Genomic DNA, 17239 nt, shown 5'->3' with positions numbered 1-17239 from the left:
TGTCAAACTTATAGGTAGATATGATGTCTGAGTTTTTGAAATTCTTTGTTTTCTATTGAGTTTAGTCATCTTATTTGAGATTTACAAGTTTGGACATCTTACTGGGTGTTTGTATATCTTGTTTTGTAGGTGTGGTTTGTATCCTTTATCCATTTTCTATTTAAGTTCTAGTCTTTTGCTCATTGATTTATATAGGACTTAATATATCAAGGATGTCATGTTGTAATAGATGTTACAAATAATTTTCTATTACTCATTTTGGATATTTGTAAATGCTTCTTAAATGGGTTGAAATAGTGGTAAATGATAAGTTTTCTTATAAGATACAGAATTTTCAGAGACTATATTATCTTGTCATTTTTGTGCATTAATGCATAACCTTTGTCCAAAGAGAGAGCCAACTTTTTGAACAAGCAAACACTAATCAAAACTTGGAGAAACCCTCCATTTCTCGGAATTTCACTAAGTACAGATAACATATCACGTTAATTAAAATGATTAAACCTATTTCAAAGTAACCAATTGACTCTGATACCCGATCTAACAAAAACAGTTCAGCTATTGACATGAAGACCTGGGGCTATTATTCCCAGCAGCAAGTTTCAGTTTAACAAAACTATCAAAATAAATGCCTGGTGAGGCTGAGGGCAGCCAGAGGTCACATCCCCCTTAATAGAAATTAAGGGAGACTTACCCCTTCGCGAAAGGCCAGACTGTCCTAGCCTTTTGGAGGGGTATCCTCTCTCAAAGAAATTTTGAACAGTTTTGGGAAGTAATTTTCTTCAGACCAAAGCAGTTGAAATGTGCTCTCAAAATCAGACCAATGGTCCCCAAAACATACTTTCCCCTGCCCAGTCTTCCTCGGATCTAAATTTTTCGGTTTCAGAAGACGAGCAAATTGCACGCGAGATTTGCTTTCATCCAAAATATTAATACAGAGTAACCCTTGAGCTCTAAATATATATATTTAACTTCTGACCCCTTTTTACATCTCAAAATTCCCTTCCTTCTATATACACAAACTTCTCAACCTTTCTGTCCTCACAGAAAATAAAACGTGTCAGCACTTCACAACACAAATTAGCATGCTTTCCCCAAATTATGCCAGTTGTTTGGAACTTTTTGCCATTTGAAGGAGCCAAATGGAGAAAAAATGTCATGGGCATCTGATGAAACAAATTTGCAGACACTCAAATGCTTCAGTTTATAGAGGTCCTTTACACCACTGGTGCCACTTGGGGAAATTCTGAAAAACATTGTATCTGTAAACAATCTATTTCCATGCCACGTGTTTTCTAAATTCCTTTGCCTGTTGACATTTTAAAAAATTAGAAGAACACATTGGCATGAAGATAGGACCTTCTGTTTCTTATACATTTACCTTATCATAGAAATTAAAAATCAAATAGGTCATCTCGCCCAGTTGTTTGTGAAGGATCACTTTCTAAAGGACACTCCCCAGTTCTTTGGCCAATCTCATTTTAAACTGCTAAGATATCTTTTATGGTCTCTACTCTCAAGTTAAATGGAGCCTATTATTAAAATGAGAACTTCTGGAACTGATGCTTTCTCTATTTAGTATCTATCTATAGTATTTTCTTTCTTAGGGTTAATTCTTTTTTTTAACCTAGCTTCATATTGCTGTAACTTTCTGTCCATCAAATATTTCTAAAACTTCTCCCAGGCACATTATATGATCTTATTTCCTTAGCTGTGAAGTTCTTTTGGGCCAGGTGACTTCTTGGGCCAATGAAAGGGGAACAGAAGTGATGTGTGCAACTTCTGGGTGCAGCACTCACTGTGACACTTTGTCCCCTCCTTCCCAGTGCTGCCAGGATTGCCAAAGTGCATTCCCAGGTGAAGCGTCCACCCAGAGTCCTGTAGGGCCCCCGTGCCTCCCACCTTGGATGGGTTTTGTGAAAGAAAAATAAATAACTTCCAAAAAATGTAATGATAATCAAATTAAATTAAAATCCATTGCAGTTTTGATCTTTCTTGATACCAGGCAAAAGAAAAAAAAAATTCTCACCAGTTACAATAACACTGTCACTACCTTTCTCTGTACTGCTTGATATGAAATCTCTGTAGAAGTTTGAATTTAGGCTACATTATTTAAACCAGGTAAAGATAGTTATAGAGGGCCAGGTAGGAGGATGGGAGGAGGAGAGTACGATGTGGATCAACCCCTCATTTACTGCAAGATCTCAACATGAAAGAAACTAAACAAGAGGAGAAACCATGGATGGGAACTCCAACTAACATCTCATATCCCAAGATCTGGGGAGATAACATTAGTTCCCTTTAGCAGAAGTGCCTAGACATAAAGATTCAATTTATATACTATTTATGGGATTTTGGGGGGCAAAAAGTAAATTTTTTAGATTGAATATATAAACATTACCATGATTTGTTACATGAAACATTTTACTTCCCTAAAGTTTTCAAACAGATACTTATTAAATCTCTTACTTACATTAAAGAAAGATTTTTCTAAGAGGCTGTCAAAGTTACAATGACACTTTCTATTCATATTGTTCATGTTGTGCCCAGTGACAGCACAAGGCCTGTTTAGCATTTCTTATGAATTCCATTCACAAAGCCTCATTCATAGGTTATGATCTATTTTGATTTTGTGATTATATGAGATTAGGGTCCCAGGAAGTAGACTCTGAAAGAGAGATTTGGCTGCAGAGGGCTTACTAAGCTGGCATTTATAAAGGATGGAGAGAAACAGGAATATAACAGAGGCTTCGGCCACTCCCAAGGGGAGCTCAGGAGCTGCACTGGCCCTTCAGAATAGTCCCCAGTCTAAACAAGAAGGCAAGGTCTTATGCCCTGCATCAATCAGCTGTCGGACACAGGTTGATCCTATGAAGAAGGACAGTGTAATCTTAGGGCAAAGGAGCTCTCTCAACTGAGGCGAATTCCTAGGGAGAGACTCAGCTGTGAGTCATCAGCAGACCAAATTCACTATAAATGGATCATAGACCTAAATATAAAAACTAAAACATACTGGTCACATACAACCTACAAAGATTTGGTCATGAAGAAATAGAAAACCTGAAAAGAACAATAACAAATAACGAGATTGAATCAGTAACAAAAAGGCTTCCATCAAAGAAAAGCTCAAGACCTGATGGCTTCACTGCTAGTCCACCAAATCATTTAAAGAACTGCTACCAATTATTCTTAAGTTATTCCAAACAATTGAAATGAGGAAATTCTTCCTAACTTACTATATGAGGCTAGCATTACTCCAATACCAAAACCAGACAAGGAAACAACAAAGATGACAACTACAGGCCAATATCCCTGACAAACATAGATGCAAAAATCTTCAACAAAATGCCAGTGAACTGAATCCAACAGCACATCAAAAAGATTATTCATGATTAAGTGGGGTTCATCCCAGGGATGCAGGGATGGTTTAACATATGCAAATCAATCAATGTGATACATCACATCAACAGAATGAAGGACAAAAACCGTATGATAATCTCAATTGTTGCACAAAAACATTTAATCAAATTCAACACCCCTTCATGATAAAAACTCTCCACAATTTATGTATAGAACGAACCTCAGCACAGTAAAGGCCACATATGACAAACCCAGAGCTAACATACGGAATGAGGAAAAGTTGAAAGCTTTATATCTAAAATTGGGAACAAGACAATGATGCCCACTTTTACTATCTTATATTCAACAGTATTGGAAGTCCTAGTTATAGGCAAAAGAAAGTAATAAAGGGCATCCAAATTGAAAAGGAGGAAGTCAAATCATCCTTGTTTACAAGTGACATAGTCTTATATATAGAAAACTCTAAAGACTTCACAAAAACACTGTTAGAACTAATAAACAAATTCAGTAAAGTTGCAGGACACAAAATTAACATACAAAAATAGTAGTGTTTCTTTCTGTATGCTGAAAGCAAATGATCTGAAAAAAAAATCAAGAAAGCAATCTCCTTTACAATAGCTATCAAAAAAATAAAATATCTGGGAATAAATTTAACCGAGGAGGTGAAAGATCTCTACAGTAAAAACTACAAAACACTGATGAAAGAAATTGAGGACACAAATAGATGGAAAGATATCCCATGTTCATGGACATAAATTAATATTGTTAATACTACCCTAAGTGATTTATAGATTCAATGCAATCTCCATCAAAATACCAATGATATTCTTCAGAGAGATGGAAAAAACAATTCTAAAATCTTTAGGGGACTACAAAAGACCCTGAAGAAATCTTGAGGAAAAATAACAAGCCAGAGGCATCACACTACCTGACTTCCAAATATACTGCAAAGCAATAGTAACCAAAACAGCATGGCACTGGCATACAAAACCAACATAATAGACCAATGGAACATAATAGAGAACCCAGAAATCCACTGTGTTGATAGTCAACTGATCTTTAACAAAGGCACCAAGAGTACACACCAGGGAAAGGACTGTCTCTTCAATAAATGGTGCCGGGAAAACTGTATATCCATGTGCAGAAGAATGAAACGAGTCCCACATCTCTCATAACTTACAAAAATCAACTCAAGATGAATTAAAGATTTAAATGTAAGACCTGAAACTATGAAGCTACAAAAATAAAACATAGTGGAAATGCTTTGGGACACTGGTCTGGATAAGGATTTTTTGAATAAAATCTCAATAGCACCGGCAACCAAAGCAAAAATAGACAAATAGGATTACATTAAACTAAAGCGCCTCTGGAGAGAGGCCTAGAAGGCAGACTAGAAGCAGCCTGCACAACACCACTCTCACAGAGAGGATGGAAAGTGATGAATAGATACCCGCTTTTGGATCGATCGTCTGAGTGAGAGCACTGGGAATCCACGGATAGGAGATAGGAGTGAAGTGAAGACAGAAGTGGGATGAGCTCCTTAGCAGGATCAGAGGTGACTAGGGAGGGCACCCACATGTAGGAAAGGGACAGAGAAGAAACTCTCAGGCACCACGCTTCCCCTGAGACACTACAACCAGAGCAGCAGAAGAGGCCCCTGCACTGCGGCAGGCCTCTGGACGGTTACAAACAACATCCCAACCTCGGAAAGCTACTTTTGCCCAGGGGTTCAATCTGTGCCTGCAGCCTCTCCCATTCCCTCGGGTTGGAGGGGAGCAGGTAATCTTGGCACTTGTGTGCAGCCTGCGGGTAGGTGACATGCACTCCTGTCATCATCACCACCAGGGAGCCCGGGTAGAGCAGGAGACCATGGGCCTGGGACCCCCTGCTATGACCTGGGTGCTCCTATTCAACTGCACTTCCTGTGGGACCCAGGCAGAGCATGTGCCCGTAGTCATTGGTCCCCACTGCTGGGGCAGCTGGACTGCTACTGCCACCACTGCTGTCTGAAAGGCCCCAACTAGGATGAAAAACAGTACAGCCTTGGTCTTTGGATCTGGAGAGACTACATGCCACAGACCCACATCATCCTGCACAGGTGCCCTGGGTTCCATGACCTGTGTGTGCCCTGCCCTGCAGCCGCTCTGGCCTGTGGACATGAGCACTGAACCCCATGGACCTGCTCCATCCCACATAGGCACCCTGATCTGTGAGTCCACTCTGTCTGGGGGTCCCACTCCACCCTGCAGGTGACCTGTGACCTGTTGATCCACTCTGCACGTCCCATGGGCCAGTGGGGCTGCTATGCCCTGTGCACCTACTGCACTCTACACTACACCCTGCAGGGACCTCACGCCCTTCCTCCAGAGCCTGGCACCTCCACTGCCCAGGCCTGCACATGTACATGCCATGCCCAGTGGACTCCTCCATCCCACATGCACTCCCCATCCCGCCAGCCAGCTGCACCTCGTGTGCACTCCTGGCACAGGGGCTAGCCCTGCCACAGCAGCCTGGTGGCAACCACAGGGGAATGGAAAGGGAGATGCAGCAGAGCAGCAGCATTAAAGGCTCACAGTGCATCCTCCCCTGTCCTGCCTGGTCAACCTTCCAGAGTAGGACCCAAACAACCCATCCAGGGACCCATCCCTATCTTCACCAAGCAACAGAGGTCCCGGCAGAGGAGAACAGGTGTACCATATCTGCTATCTGTTTTTGGCTAAGAGAAGTGGCCTCAGATGAGAAGGCACCAGCATAAAAACTCCAGCAACATGAAAAACAGGCTGTCTCGACACCCCCAAAGGATCACAGTATCTCCGCAGTAATGAACTCCAACCAAAACGAAATTGTTGAAACGACAGATATGGACTTCAGATTACGGCTAGCAAGTAAGATGAATAGAGTTGAGGAGATGGTAGGAAACCATCTCAAAGGAACAAAAACCAAATTCAGTACATGAATGAAAAATTCACTAAAGAGACAAATAACATTCGAAAAGAGATAACAGAAATGAAAGAAATGAAACAGTCATTCAGGAAATTTCAAAATACACCAGAAATATTTAACAACAGACTAGAACAAGCAGAAGAAAGAATTTCAGAGCTTGAAAACAAGGATTTTGAAGTACCCAGGCAGTAAAATAAAGGCAGAAAAAGGAACAAAGAGAATAAACAATCTCTGCAAGAAAATATGGGATTATGCAAAGTGAACTAATATAAGGATTATAGGTATCCCTGAGGGAGAAGAAAAACAAGCAGTAAGTATGGAACACCTATTTGAGAGAATAACAGAGGAAAACTTCCCTGATACGGCTAGAAGTTTAGATATCCAGATACAAGATGGTCATTGAACACCTGGAAGAGTCATAGAAAACAGGACATCACCAAGACGTATAGTCATCAGCTGGACCAAAGTCAAAGTGAAGGAGAAAATCCTCCAAGCTGCAAGACAAAAGCAACAAGTTACTTACAAAGGAAAACCCATCAGACTAACATCAGACCTCTCAGCAGAGACCTTTCAAGACAGAAGGGATTGAGGTCCCATTATTAGTCTTAAACAGAATAACTGCTAGCCAAGAATTTTGTGTCCTGTAAACTGTTTCATAAACAAGGAAAAATAAAATCTTTCCCAGATAAGCAAATACTAAGGGAATTTGTCACCTCTAGACCTGCCATATAGGAAATACTTAAACGTGCTATATACATGGAAAAGAGCAATCATACCCACCAATGTAAAAACACTGGGAAGTTAAAGCTGGGGACCCATAAAACAGTAACACAAGGGAGAAAACAAAGCAACCAAGTATCATTCAACATGGTGAACAGAACAGTATCTCACATCAATACTAACATTGAACATAAATGGTTTTAGTGCTCCTTTTAAAAGATGTAGACTTGCTGAATGGATGAAAAAACACACCCCATGCATTTGGTATCTCCAAGAAACCCATCTAACTTGCAAGGATACTCATAGACTCAAGGTAAAGGGATGGAAAAAATATTCTACATGAATGGAAACCAAAAGTGAACAGGAGTAGCTATTCTCACATCAGATAAGATTGACTTTAAATCAACAATGGTGAAAAAAAAAGACAAAGACAGTCACTGTATAATGATACGGGAGCAATTCAGCAAGAAGATACAACAATCCTAAATTCTAAATACACATGCACCTAACATAGGAGCTACTGGATTCATAAATAAAATACTACTTGATCTAAGCAAAGAAATAAACAAAAACACCATAATTTCTGGGGACTTCAACACTGCACAAAGAACTGGACAGATCATCAAGGAGGGAGATCAACAAAGAAACACTTGGCTTAAATGGGACTCTAGAACAAATGGACCTACAGACATATACAGAACATTCAACCCCAAAACTGTAGAATATACATTCTTCTCATAGGCACATGCGATCTTTTCCAAAATAGACCATATGTTAGCCCACCAAACAAGTCTCATCAAATTCAGAAAAATCAAAATCATTCCATGTATCTTCTCAGATCCCAGTGGAATAAAACTAGAAATCAACTCCAAGAAGAACTCTCAAATCTACACAAAGTCATGGAAATTCAACAACTTGCTGCTAATGATACTTGGGTCAATGATGAAATTAAGATGGAAATCAAAAGATTTTCTTGAACTGGATGACAATCATGACACAAGCATCAAAAATCTCTGGGGTACAGTGAAAGCAGTGTTAGGAGGGAAATCGTACCCTTAAATGCTTACATCAAAAAGACAAAAAGATTAACAATCTAATGTTATACCTCAAGGAAGTAGGAAAAGAAGAACAAATCAAACCTAAATCTAGCAGAAGAAAAGAAATAAATCTCAGGGCAGAACTAAATGAAATGGGGAGGGAAAAAAAGGATCAATGAAACAAAAAGTTGGTTCTTTGAAAAGATAAACAAAATGGATGGAGCCCTAGTTAGATTAACCAGAAGTAGAAGAGAAAGGACCCAAATAAGCTCAAACAAAAATGAAAAAGGAGACAATACAACTGATACCATCTGCAAAATACAAAATGTCATCTGTGAATACTATGAAAATCTCTCCACACACAAACTAAAAGATGTAGAGGAGACAGATAAATTCCTGGAAACACATGACCTCCCCAACCCGAATCAGGAAGAAATAGAAATTCTGAACAAGTAGTAATGAGCAGTGAGCAGTAAGATTGAAGCAATAATAAAATATCTACCAAGAAAAAAAGTCTCAGACCAGATGGATTCACAGCTAAATTCTACCAGATCTACAAAGAAGAACTGGTACATGTCATATAGAAATTATTGTCTAACACTGAGAAGGAGGGAATCCTCCCTAATTCATTCTATGAGCCAGTATCACCTTCATACCAAAGCCAGGAAAGGACACAACAAAAACAGAAACCTACAGACAAATATCCCTTATGAACATAGAAAGCACTATTGATACAACATGGATGAATTTGCAATCACTTTCTCTGAGTGAAAAAGAAGGTAGTAAAAAAGGGTATGCTCTGTCTGCCTCCATTTATATCAAGTTCAAGGAAATGCTTGAGGGGTGTGGGCAGGTGGGTAGAGGCAGGTTTGGGGGATTACTAAGAGGCATGAGAAGCTTTTAAGGGTGATAGATAAATTCATCATCTTGATTGTGGTGATATATATCTCAAAACTGATCAACTTTAATACCTTAAATGTGTCAATTTTGCCTCAGTAAAGCTGAAAGAAAGACAGAATGAGAGAGAAAGAGAGAGAGAGAAGAAAGAAAGAAAAAAGGTAGGAGGGAGAGGCAAAAAAGTTCTGAGATATGACTTCTTGCCTATTACAGTGATAAAAAATAAAACAAAATAACCTATTTCTTAGAATAGGAACACATCTTTAAATATACTTAGAAATATAGTTCTGTAGTGCTCTCATTTTAGCAATAAATAGGAATATCTATTAATACTTTAAAGCATTTGAAATGTTCATTTAAAACACAAGCAATATATTGACAAGCTTGATTCATTAATGATTTGAAAGTTTTCTATCAAAGGGAAGAATCTTTTGAAAGCCCTCCTAGAAAGTTAACATGTATAGATACCAGAAGTGTGACCAAATATATGTTTCCAGCACAACTAATAATATATTATACCAAGTATTAAAGGAAGAACAGAATTTATATAATTTGACACTGTTTGCCTTCCCCAATTTATCAAATGTCAAATCTTTTAGTTACTTTAATGTATTTTGTAAAGCTGACTTCATATATAGTGGGCTATCATTTTGATCTTACAAATTACAAATTAAAAAGTGCTCTTGTGTCATTGGCATTTAATAATTCTTTAGTAGAGTCATCACTAAATTACAACTTGAAAGCTAAATGGCTTGTGAGATTTTATAATAAGCCTAGTTTTGCACAGTAAGTGAAATAGTTCATATATATTGTAGCACTAATGAATTCATACTTAGATTCTGAATTTTGGATATGCCACTCCACATAACCAATGACATTGTATGTTTTACATCACTCATTTCTATGTGTCTGGATTCTCAGAAATAGTTTAAAGCAAGCAAAGCCAAGCCTCCTTGAAATAGAATTTTTATTTCCTAAACAATTTCAAATGAGATGATTTACATGCACTAGCTGTTCTGTCAGGTGTTAAAATGGAGCAAAGGCAACAGTTCAAACAACATTCCATTATAATTCTCCGACAGGCCCAAAGGAACAGAGTTGAGATAAATGGGGACAACCTGGCACCTGAGTGGTAAATGTAAATAAAGTCTTACTGGATTATCCCATAATATTCCCACTATATAGTGATCATTCAACATCTGGAGCTCCTTGGATCTCCCTGAATCTCAATGTCTTAATTTCTAAATTGGTAATAAGAATAAGAATAAAAGTATCAATATAATAGCCATGATGCCAGACACTACCCTCACGTGCTGCTCTCAGGACCCAGAGGGAGAATGTAACTCAATCACCTAGTTACTACACCTGGAGTTTGGTCCATTTGTTTTATTTCAAATGATGCAGATTGAGAGCCATTTTGATATCTGAAATTTTGTCTTGAAGACACAGAGACCAATAAAGCCCAGTCCTCACTTTAGGAATGCTCAGCTTACCAAGGGAGTCCAAAAGTTAAAGCAGATCCAGAGAACAGCGCAGTAAAAGTAAATAAAGAATTTGGGTGGTCAAGAAGTCTTTACAGAACTGAAAAGATTTCATCACCTCAATCTTCTCCACCAATATTAAAAAGTTATTTAAAAGAGGCAACTGAGATCCACCTGCAATTTGGTTCCTCCTGGCACACAGGGTCTGTTCTGCTGAGTTCTGTGACTAAGAAGTTCCATGTGCCGTGGAAGGAGGCAGCAGTAATTGTGGCTATCCCAGGACCTTGAGCTCTGTAATCCTAACTTCTTCCAGCTAAATGTGTTCTTTTAGAAATATGAAAAGACAGAAACTAAAGCAGAACCAGTTCCTTCAAGCCCTGGGGCTCCCAACCTTGTCAAATATAAATTGGAAGGGGATGGATTCTGAACTTCAGGAAGCTAATTGGAAGCCCCAGGCAGAAATCCTAAATGTGGTCATTGGCACCTTGTCCTTTCAGCGTGGATGCAGCCAAGACAGGCTTACCTCTAGGGTGCTGATTGATTAGCACTGCTAGCAGAGATTGGTTTTCTGTGGTCTCCCACTTGTGAAACCCAAAGGTCCCAATCACACAGAGAAAAATTGTTTTCATGTGGTCTGATGAGGGACACTCTTTCTCTTTGGGCAACAGAATCATAAACAGCTCCATTAAATAAAATCAAAATTCATTATTAGGGTTTTGTTTTCCTCGTTGAAGCAATATAAGATTAAATAAATAAATAATTACTAACATCAGACATCAGAAAACACAATTTTAACTAAAACTACATTCTACTAATCTATTTTGGTTTCCCTTTGACTTATATTTCTTCAACAGAAACTCTCTTTCTGAAAATTATTGTGGATGTGAGAGCTACGTCCAGTTTGTCTGGGGCCAGATTAAATGAACTACACTGAGAATAGAGGTATTAACATTTTATGAACAAAAATTATTGTGCAGAAGTGGGGTTCTGTGTGTATATGTATATGTGTGTGTGTATATATACCTCCTAAGGGAATCCATTGTTTGTAGCCAATGTTGCCGGGTAGGATGGGAGTGGTAGACCAGAACTGCTGAATCCAGAAAGAAACAGTGAAACTCAAGTGCAAAGTCCACGGGGCCGCAGGCCAGTGCATTTGAATGCTCTCAGTTCCAACTAGCCATACTCCTGTACACTTGTAGGTGCTTTACTATTTTCACATCCCAAACATCTTATTTTAAGTAGACTGTTTAAATAACATCATCCTCGTTCTATAGTTGAAAACTACGGCTCAGAGAGTTTAAATGACCTTGGCTATCATCACACAGCTTGGAGGCAGCAAATTCAGACCGATTCCTACTCCTAGGATTATCCCACACCGCCTCTGCATTAGCGCTGGGAGGACTGTTCCAGAAATGTCTCCGGTGGAGTCTAGAGGGTCCCAAAACCGAATCAAGAGCGCTTGGGGAAATACAGATAGCTTATTTTTTTCTTTTTTGAGGGACATTCTCAACCTTACATAAAAGTAGCGAGCTACTGTAATGTCTTTCACGTACCCATCACCCAGCGCCAACGCTTCTCAGCGACCCACACAGTGTCACCTGAGGCCTAGCGACACCGACAGTGCTCAGGTGGAAAGAGCCCGCCTTCCCGGGCACGGCAGAGTTCATGGAATCGGAAGACCCCAAGGGTCACAGCTAGGCGTGTTATCGGCCGACCTGACAGAGGATGAAACTACATACATCTGGAATAGACCGTGACTTAAAGCCGGGCCTTCCTAAACCAAACAGTGTGTTGCACCCGATCTATACCATTCATGTCCGACTTCTAGGGTTTTCTCCTGTATAAGCGAATCCTTCAGGGTGGCCCGGCGCGTCCACACTGCGGCAGGGCCACAGGGAGCGGTGTGGCGTTTGTTACAGGTCAAAACGGGAAAGGCCGCACCACACCCAACTTCCTAGTGCCCTGGTGACATCCCATAGTTACCGCCCCACCCCGCTTAACCTCAGTCTTCTACTTGGAAAAGAACATTCCATGTTTTATTTTCAAAATGTGAAAATTAAACTATATCAAGAAAATAGCAATATGAATAAAAGAAGTTAGTGTCATTAACTGTAGTAACAATTTTTTAAAAAAGGATTCAAACGTCATTTCTTACCAATACTTCACTTTTTTGTTGTATATCTGACTCTGAACTGGCCGACGAAGTGCTGAAACACAGAATTTGGAATTCTGAAATTGCAGTTCAGGCATGCATGTGCGCATGCGCGCACCGCCCCCCGCCCCGTTCCCGCTCCCGGCGGCCTGACATCAAATAGCTCTTTACACTGTAACGTTTCAGATAAATTTTCCAAAGTATTTCCTCCAAATGTCAATTTCTGGACATTTCCAAAGGAAATAAAAGTAATGGAATGTAAACTTTTCTTGCAGAAGATAAAATAGCCTTTATAGGTTCTCTTGAGAATAAGCAGTCTGAACAGTACAATCTGTTCTGAAAACCTGCAAAATCTCTTATTTCAACTAAAAAAAAAAAAATAGAAGAAGGAAGCAGACTTAGGGGACTCTTTGTCTCATACACTTTGCGCTACCTCCCTCCGCCCCTCGCGGACGGGGTCCCTCAGCCCACAAACGTGCTCTTCGTCAAGTCTTGGATGCTCCTATCCCTTTAGTTTCTGCTTGATCCGCTAAGTCCTCGTGCCATAAAGGTTATAGCAAAACTATATTCTCACTGTCTCCATTTTTTTTTGCTAAAGTCACTACCGCCAGACTTTCACCAGTACCACCCCACAGAAACTGTACTTGTCAAATTCACCGAAGAGCTCCAGGGTACTAGACCCAGTGGTCATTTGTCACGACTCATCTTACTTAACAGCTTTTGACAGTGACTCATCACTGCCTCTTCCAATTACTGTCTCCATTCAGCCCCCAGGACACTTTCCCTCCATCTATCCACGAGGCCTACCCTTCCTTCTTGTCTTGGCTCAGATATCACCACCTCAGTAAGATCTACCATATGCATGTCATTTAACAGTGAACCCCTCACCTCATCACCAGACTTTGTTTTTCTCCGTAGTACATACCAATTTCTAACATATAATTTGCTTATTTCTTATATTTCTGTATGTCTTCTCAACTAAAAATGTAAACTCCTTGAGGAGAGAGAATTTTTTTCTGTCATTTTTGTTATTTCATCCTCAGCATCTTGAAGAGGGATAGGATGGTCAAAAAATATTTGTTGAATGAATAAGTGAATGATTTCAAAACCTCATAGTTATAAAAGATTCCATCCTATTGTTGCCAAACAATAAGCCTTACTTTTAAATCCTGAAGTATTATTTCCCCAATGAATATATTGTTTTCATGTTTCTGTGCATTTGTCTCACTTTTCAAACAATTTAGAACAATTTAAAAATGTTCACAAAGTAATCAGTGATTACTGAGCAAAATTAATTAAATTCTCACTTAGTGGAAGGAGACGCTGGGGTTCTGAGAGAGATAATTACTCTTCTCGCGTGGTAGGTGAATCAGCAAAACCCTGTATTTTGGTGCTTTCTACTTGACCGTATCTCTTTGTCATGAAATGGAAAATAAGTTTTTGGTCACACAGTTGCTGGGCAAACCAACAAATGGCTTTGCAGGACCTTAATAAGCTGAGCCCTCTTACCTTCTAACTAATTTTATCTTCTATCATTTCCATGTGCTACACAAAACTGGTATTGTCACTAAACTGTCCTATCTAATGGTTCTAGAGTACGTGTTTATCCTCCTTAAGTTGTTTCCTCTGACAAGAACCCTCATGCTCTTTTCCCTGCTTGTTGAAGTCTTACCGTTTCTTCATACCATCACTCAAATGCTACCTCCTCCTGAAGCCCCTGTCACCCTACTGGTCAGAAGTGTTTCTTGACTCTATATGCTACAAGCAGTTTTTGGACATCTGTCTCTTATAACCCTTATTACATTTCACAGTGCATATAATTATTTTTCTATCTGTGTTTTTGCATTTCTCAGTGACACCCTCCTAGATGCTTTGCTTATTTTTTATTCACCTAAAGCCATGCCGAGCAAAAAATTAATATTTGGTCACTGAATGAAGGCAAACAAAATAAAACATTGTGAGTACAGCACCCTTGTGTGCTTATTCAGATATACTGCAAATGCACCACAGAAAGAACTCTTTGAAACCACCTTCTTTTAATAAGCTGAAACAAAACTACTGATTTGAAAATGAGGGAGCTTTGGCTGCCTGACAATAATGTTTAAAGGTCATGAGTCATGGCCTCAGAGTAACCATAGTAACTCAGCATACACAGTAGATGTCATGTTGTACAATAATTAAGAAAAAAAAAAAAGCTTTAGAAAGCCTATTAGCCTTGAGATAAAACAAATTATAATTAACAAATGTATTTATGAAGCTTGTTTTTATTGCAGTGTTTTCTTACTTCAGGGTTCATGAGGAAACTGGAAAAACTTCTTTAAATGTCTATTGGCAAGGAGTGAGAATACAACACATAAGCCCTATAGTGGTCTTTTTCTCAGTGCTTTACAAGAACATAAAAATTTCCTTCCTATAATGAAATGCCGCCTTATTTACTTTCTAAACATTTTCTTCTATGCTTTTTATGTAGAATTAGAGTAGTAATTAGTCTATGTGAATAAATGATTTTAATAAAATTGGTATAGCTGTCGAGCACTCAATTCCTATAAGAGAGGATTTCCTGGGAAAACACTTTTTTGGTTTTTGTTTGTTTTTTTTTTTTTGAGACAGAGTCTCACTCTGTTGCCTGGGCTAGAGTGAGTGCTGTGGCGTCGGCCTCGCTCACAGCAACCTCAAACTCCTGGGCTTAAGCAATCCTCCTGCCTCAGCCTCCCAAGTAGCTGGGACTACAGTCATGCACCACCGTGCCCGGCTCATTTTTTCCATATATATTTTTAGTTGACCAGATCATTTCTTTCTATTTTTAGTACAGATGGGGTCTCACTCTTGCTCAGGCTGGTCTCTAACTTCTGACCTCGAGTGATCCACCTGCCTCGGCCTCCCAGAGTGCTAGGATTACAGGCGTGAGCCCCCGCACCCGGACTTGTTCTTTAGGATAATTGTACCCAGGGCTGAGCCTCTGTTGCTTAGACAACTGAGGGGCAAGTTCCCATTCAGTTTATGGAAACTGTGGAGAAGGTCTGTCTCAAGGGCATGAGAAGAGAAGAAGAGGAGGGAAAAAGAGAAGGTCAGCCAGTAGACACATGGGACCAGTTTGTTCCTGCTTAGAAGGGAAGGAGCGGAACTGAACCCCCTAGAGGTCAACAAGCATAGCGTGGTTCTCCTGCTCCCGCCTCAAAAGCCTGCTCTCTACTCGCACAGAACACTCAGCTCCATACACCAGGAGGACAAAGATGCTAATGACAATTTACAGGGAAACAAAGTCCAGCTTTTCACTTGGGTTTTCTGCTGGTTGCACATAGGGCTATTTATTTCACAGTTGTTAATTGCAGGACATTTTCCCTCCATTTGGTAACCTCATGTTTACCTCTCCAACTGTCTCCATATTGACATATCATCTCTTTAGTTGCTTTGTTCAGGGAAATTAAAAGAAAATGAATGTTTGCAAAATTTCGTTTGCTTTACCAAAAAAAAAAAAAAAAAATTCCTCCCTCCCAAAGATTGTTCATCTTTTGAGGGTCATGGACTCCTCTGCACACAGAAACAACATTTTACACAAGATCTTGGGGAAATTGTGAATTTTCTTTATCATCCATGGACCACAGACCCAAGGCAAAAAGCAAATACAAACAAGTCTCACACATTCACATAAGGAAAACACGTTTTAAAACCGAACACACAGCCAGGATTGCACGTGCACACCTCACGTGGGGCACTGATTTAAAAGAAAATTCTAAACGGAAGGTATTTCCACATTTGAAGAAGAAATGAGTATTGTGTCCACATACGAAACTTCCAGTAATTAACAGTAGAACAATTATGGAGATGAACTGTACTTCCATATGTGTAGCCAGAGTTGATTTGGGTATTCATTTGGGGACCATGGAGGGAAGGAATGACCCAGATTTGTGTGTGTGTGTGTCTCTTGGCAAGAGTGGTGAAGGTGACATTTCATTTTAGTGGTTCGGAAAGAGGGCTGGCTCAGCACCCCTCCCACTTCACACTCCAGTAAAATGGGTGAAGTGGGTGAGTATGTGATTTTGAGAAGAGCCAGTGAAGGATGTTTTATTCATTCAACAAATATTTACTGAACCCCGACTGCATGTCAGGACCTGCCCTATGACCTGGGAAGACAGCAGCTTTCAAAGAAAGGGGGCATTCTCCAGGAAAGGAAGAAAAGTCTGTCTGTTGTTATTCCCCAGACTTTAAAGAAAGGTGTTTTTTCTGTTTTTTTAAGTGCTGAAGGAAGGCTATTTTATCCAGAAAATCCCATGAAGTATTTTGGGACAAGAGGAGCTGGGAACTTACCTGCTTCTCTCTGTGCTTTCAGACTCGGGGAGCACAGAGTCCTTGCTGTAACATTCTCCCATCTCAAGCCAGGCCCACTAGGATCCCCTGTCCACGGACAGACACTATCTCCACTCCCCTTATTTAGAATCCCTGCCAGGCTCTGCTGTCGTTTGTTGCTAGGCAACCACAATGGCTATGGAAAGGGCAGTTAACTTCCCAAAGGAAAAAAAAAAATCTCAGTTACAAAGCCACAGTAACCCCTCAAAACATCTCACAAATCGGATCTAGAACAGATGGCGAATCACCACATAGTCATCATTTCTGGAAAACCCATTCCAAGTGGAACAGAAGGAGTGGTT

At 39.8% G+C, this 17239-nt stretch overlaps 1 protein-coding gene across 1 annotated transcript in view; it reads right to left on the bottom strand.

Moving 5' to 3' along the window:
• The window catches only part of CCDC192 (coiled-coil domain containing 192), a 194472-nt gene extending 177481 nt beyond the window's left edge, over nucleotides 1–16991 (bottom strand). The window contains exons 1-2 of the mRNA XM_069492784.1: nucleotides 16899–16991; nucleotides 12594–12645 (exon numbers count right to left, since the gene is read on the bottom strand). The gene's annotated coding sequence lies outside the window, so the exon portion shown is untranslated. The remainder of the gene's footprint in view (nucleotides 1–12593; nucleotides 12646–16898) is intronic.
• Between the last annotated feature and the right edge of the window lie 248 nt (nucleotides 16992–17239).

This window comes from Eulemur rufifrons, chromosome 17, assembly GCF_041146395.1.
Source record: "Eulemur rufifrons isolate Redbay chromosome 17, OSU_ERuf_1, whole genome shotgun sequence".
Classification (NCBI taxonomy): Eukaryota; Metazoa; Chordata; class Mammalia; order Primates; family Lemuridae; genus Eulemur; species Eulemur rufifrons.
The sequence above is the reverse complement of the archived record's forward strand: the minus strand, read 5'-3'. Positions and strand labels throughout refer to the sequence as shown.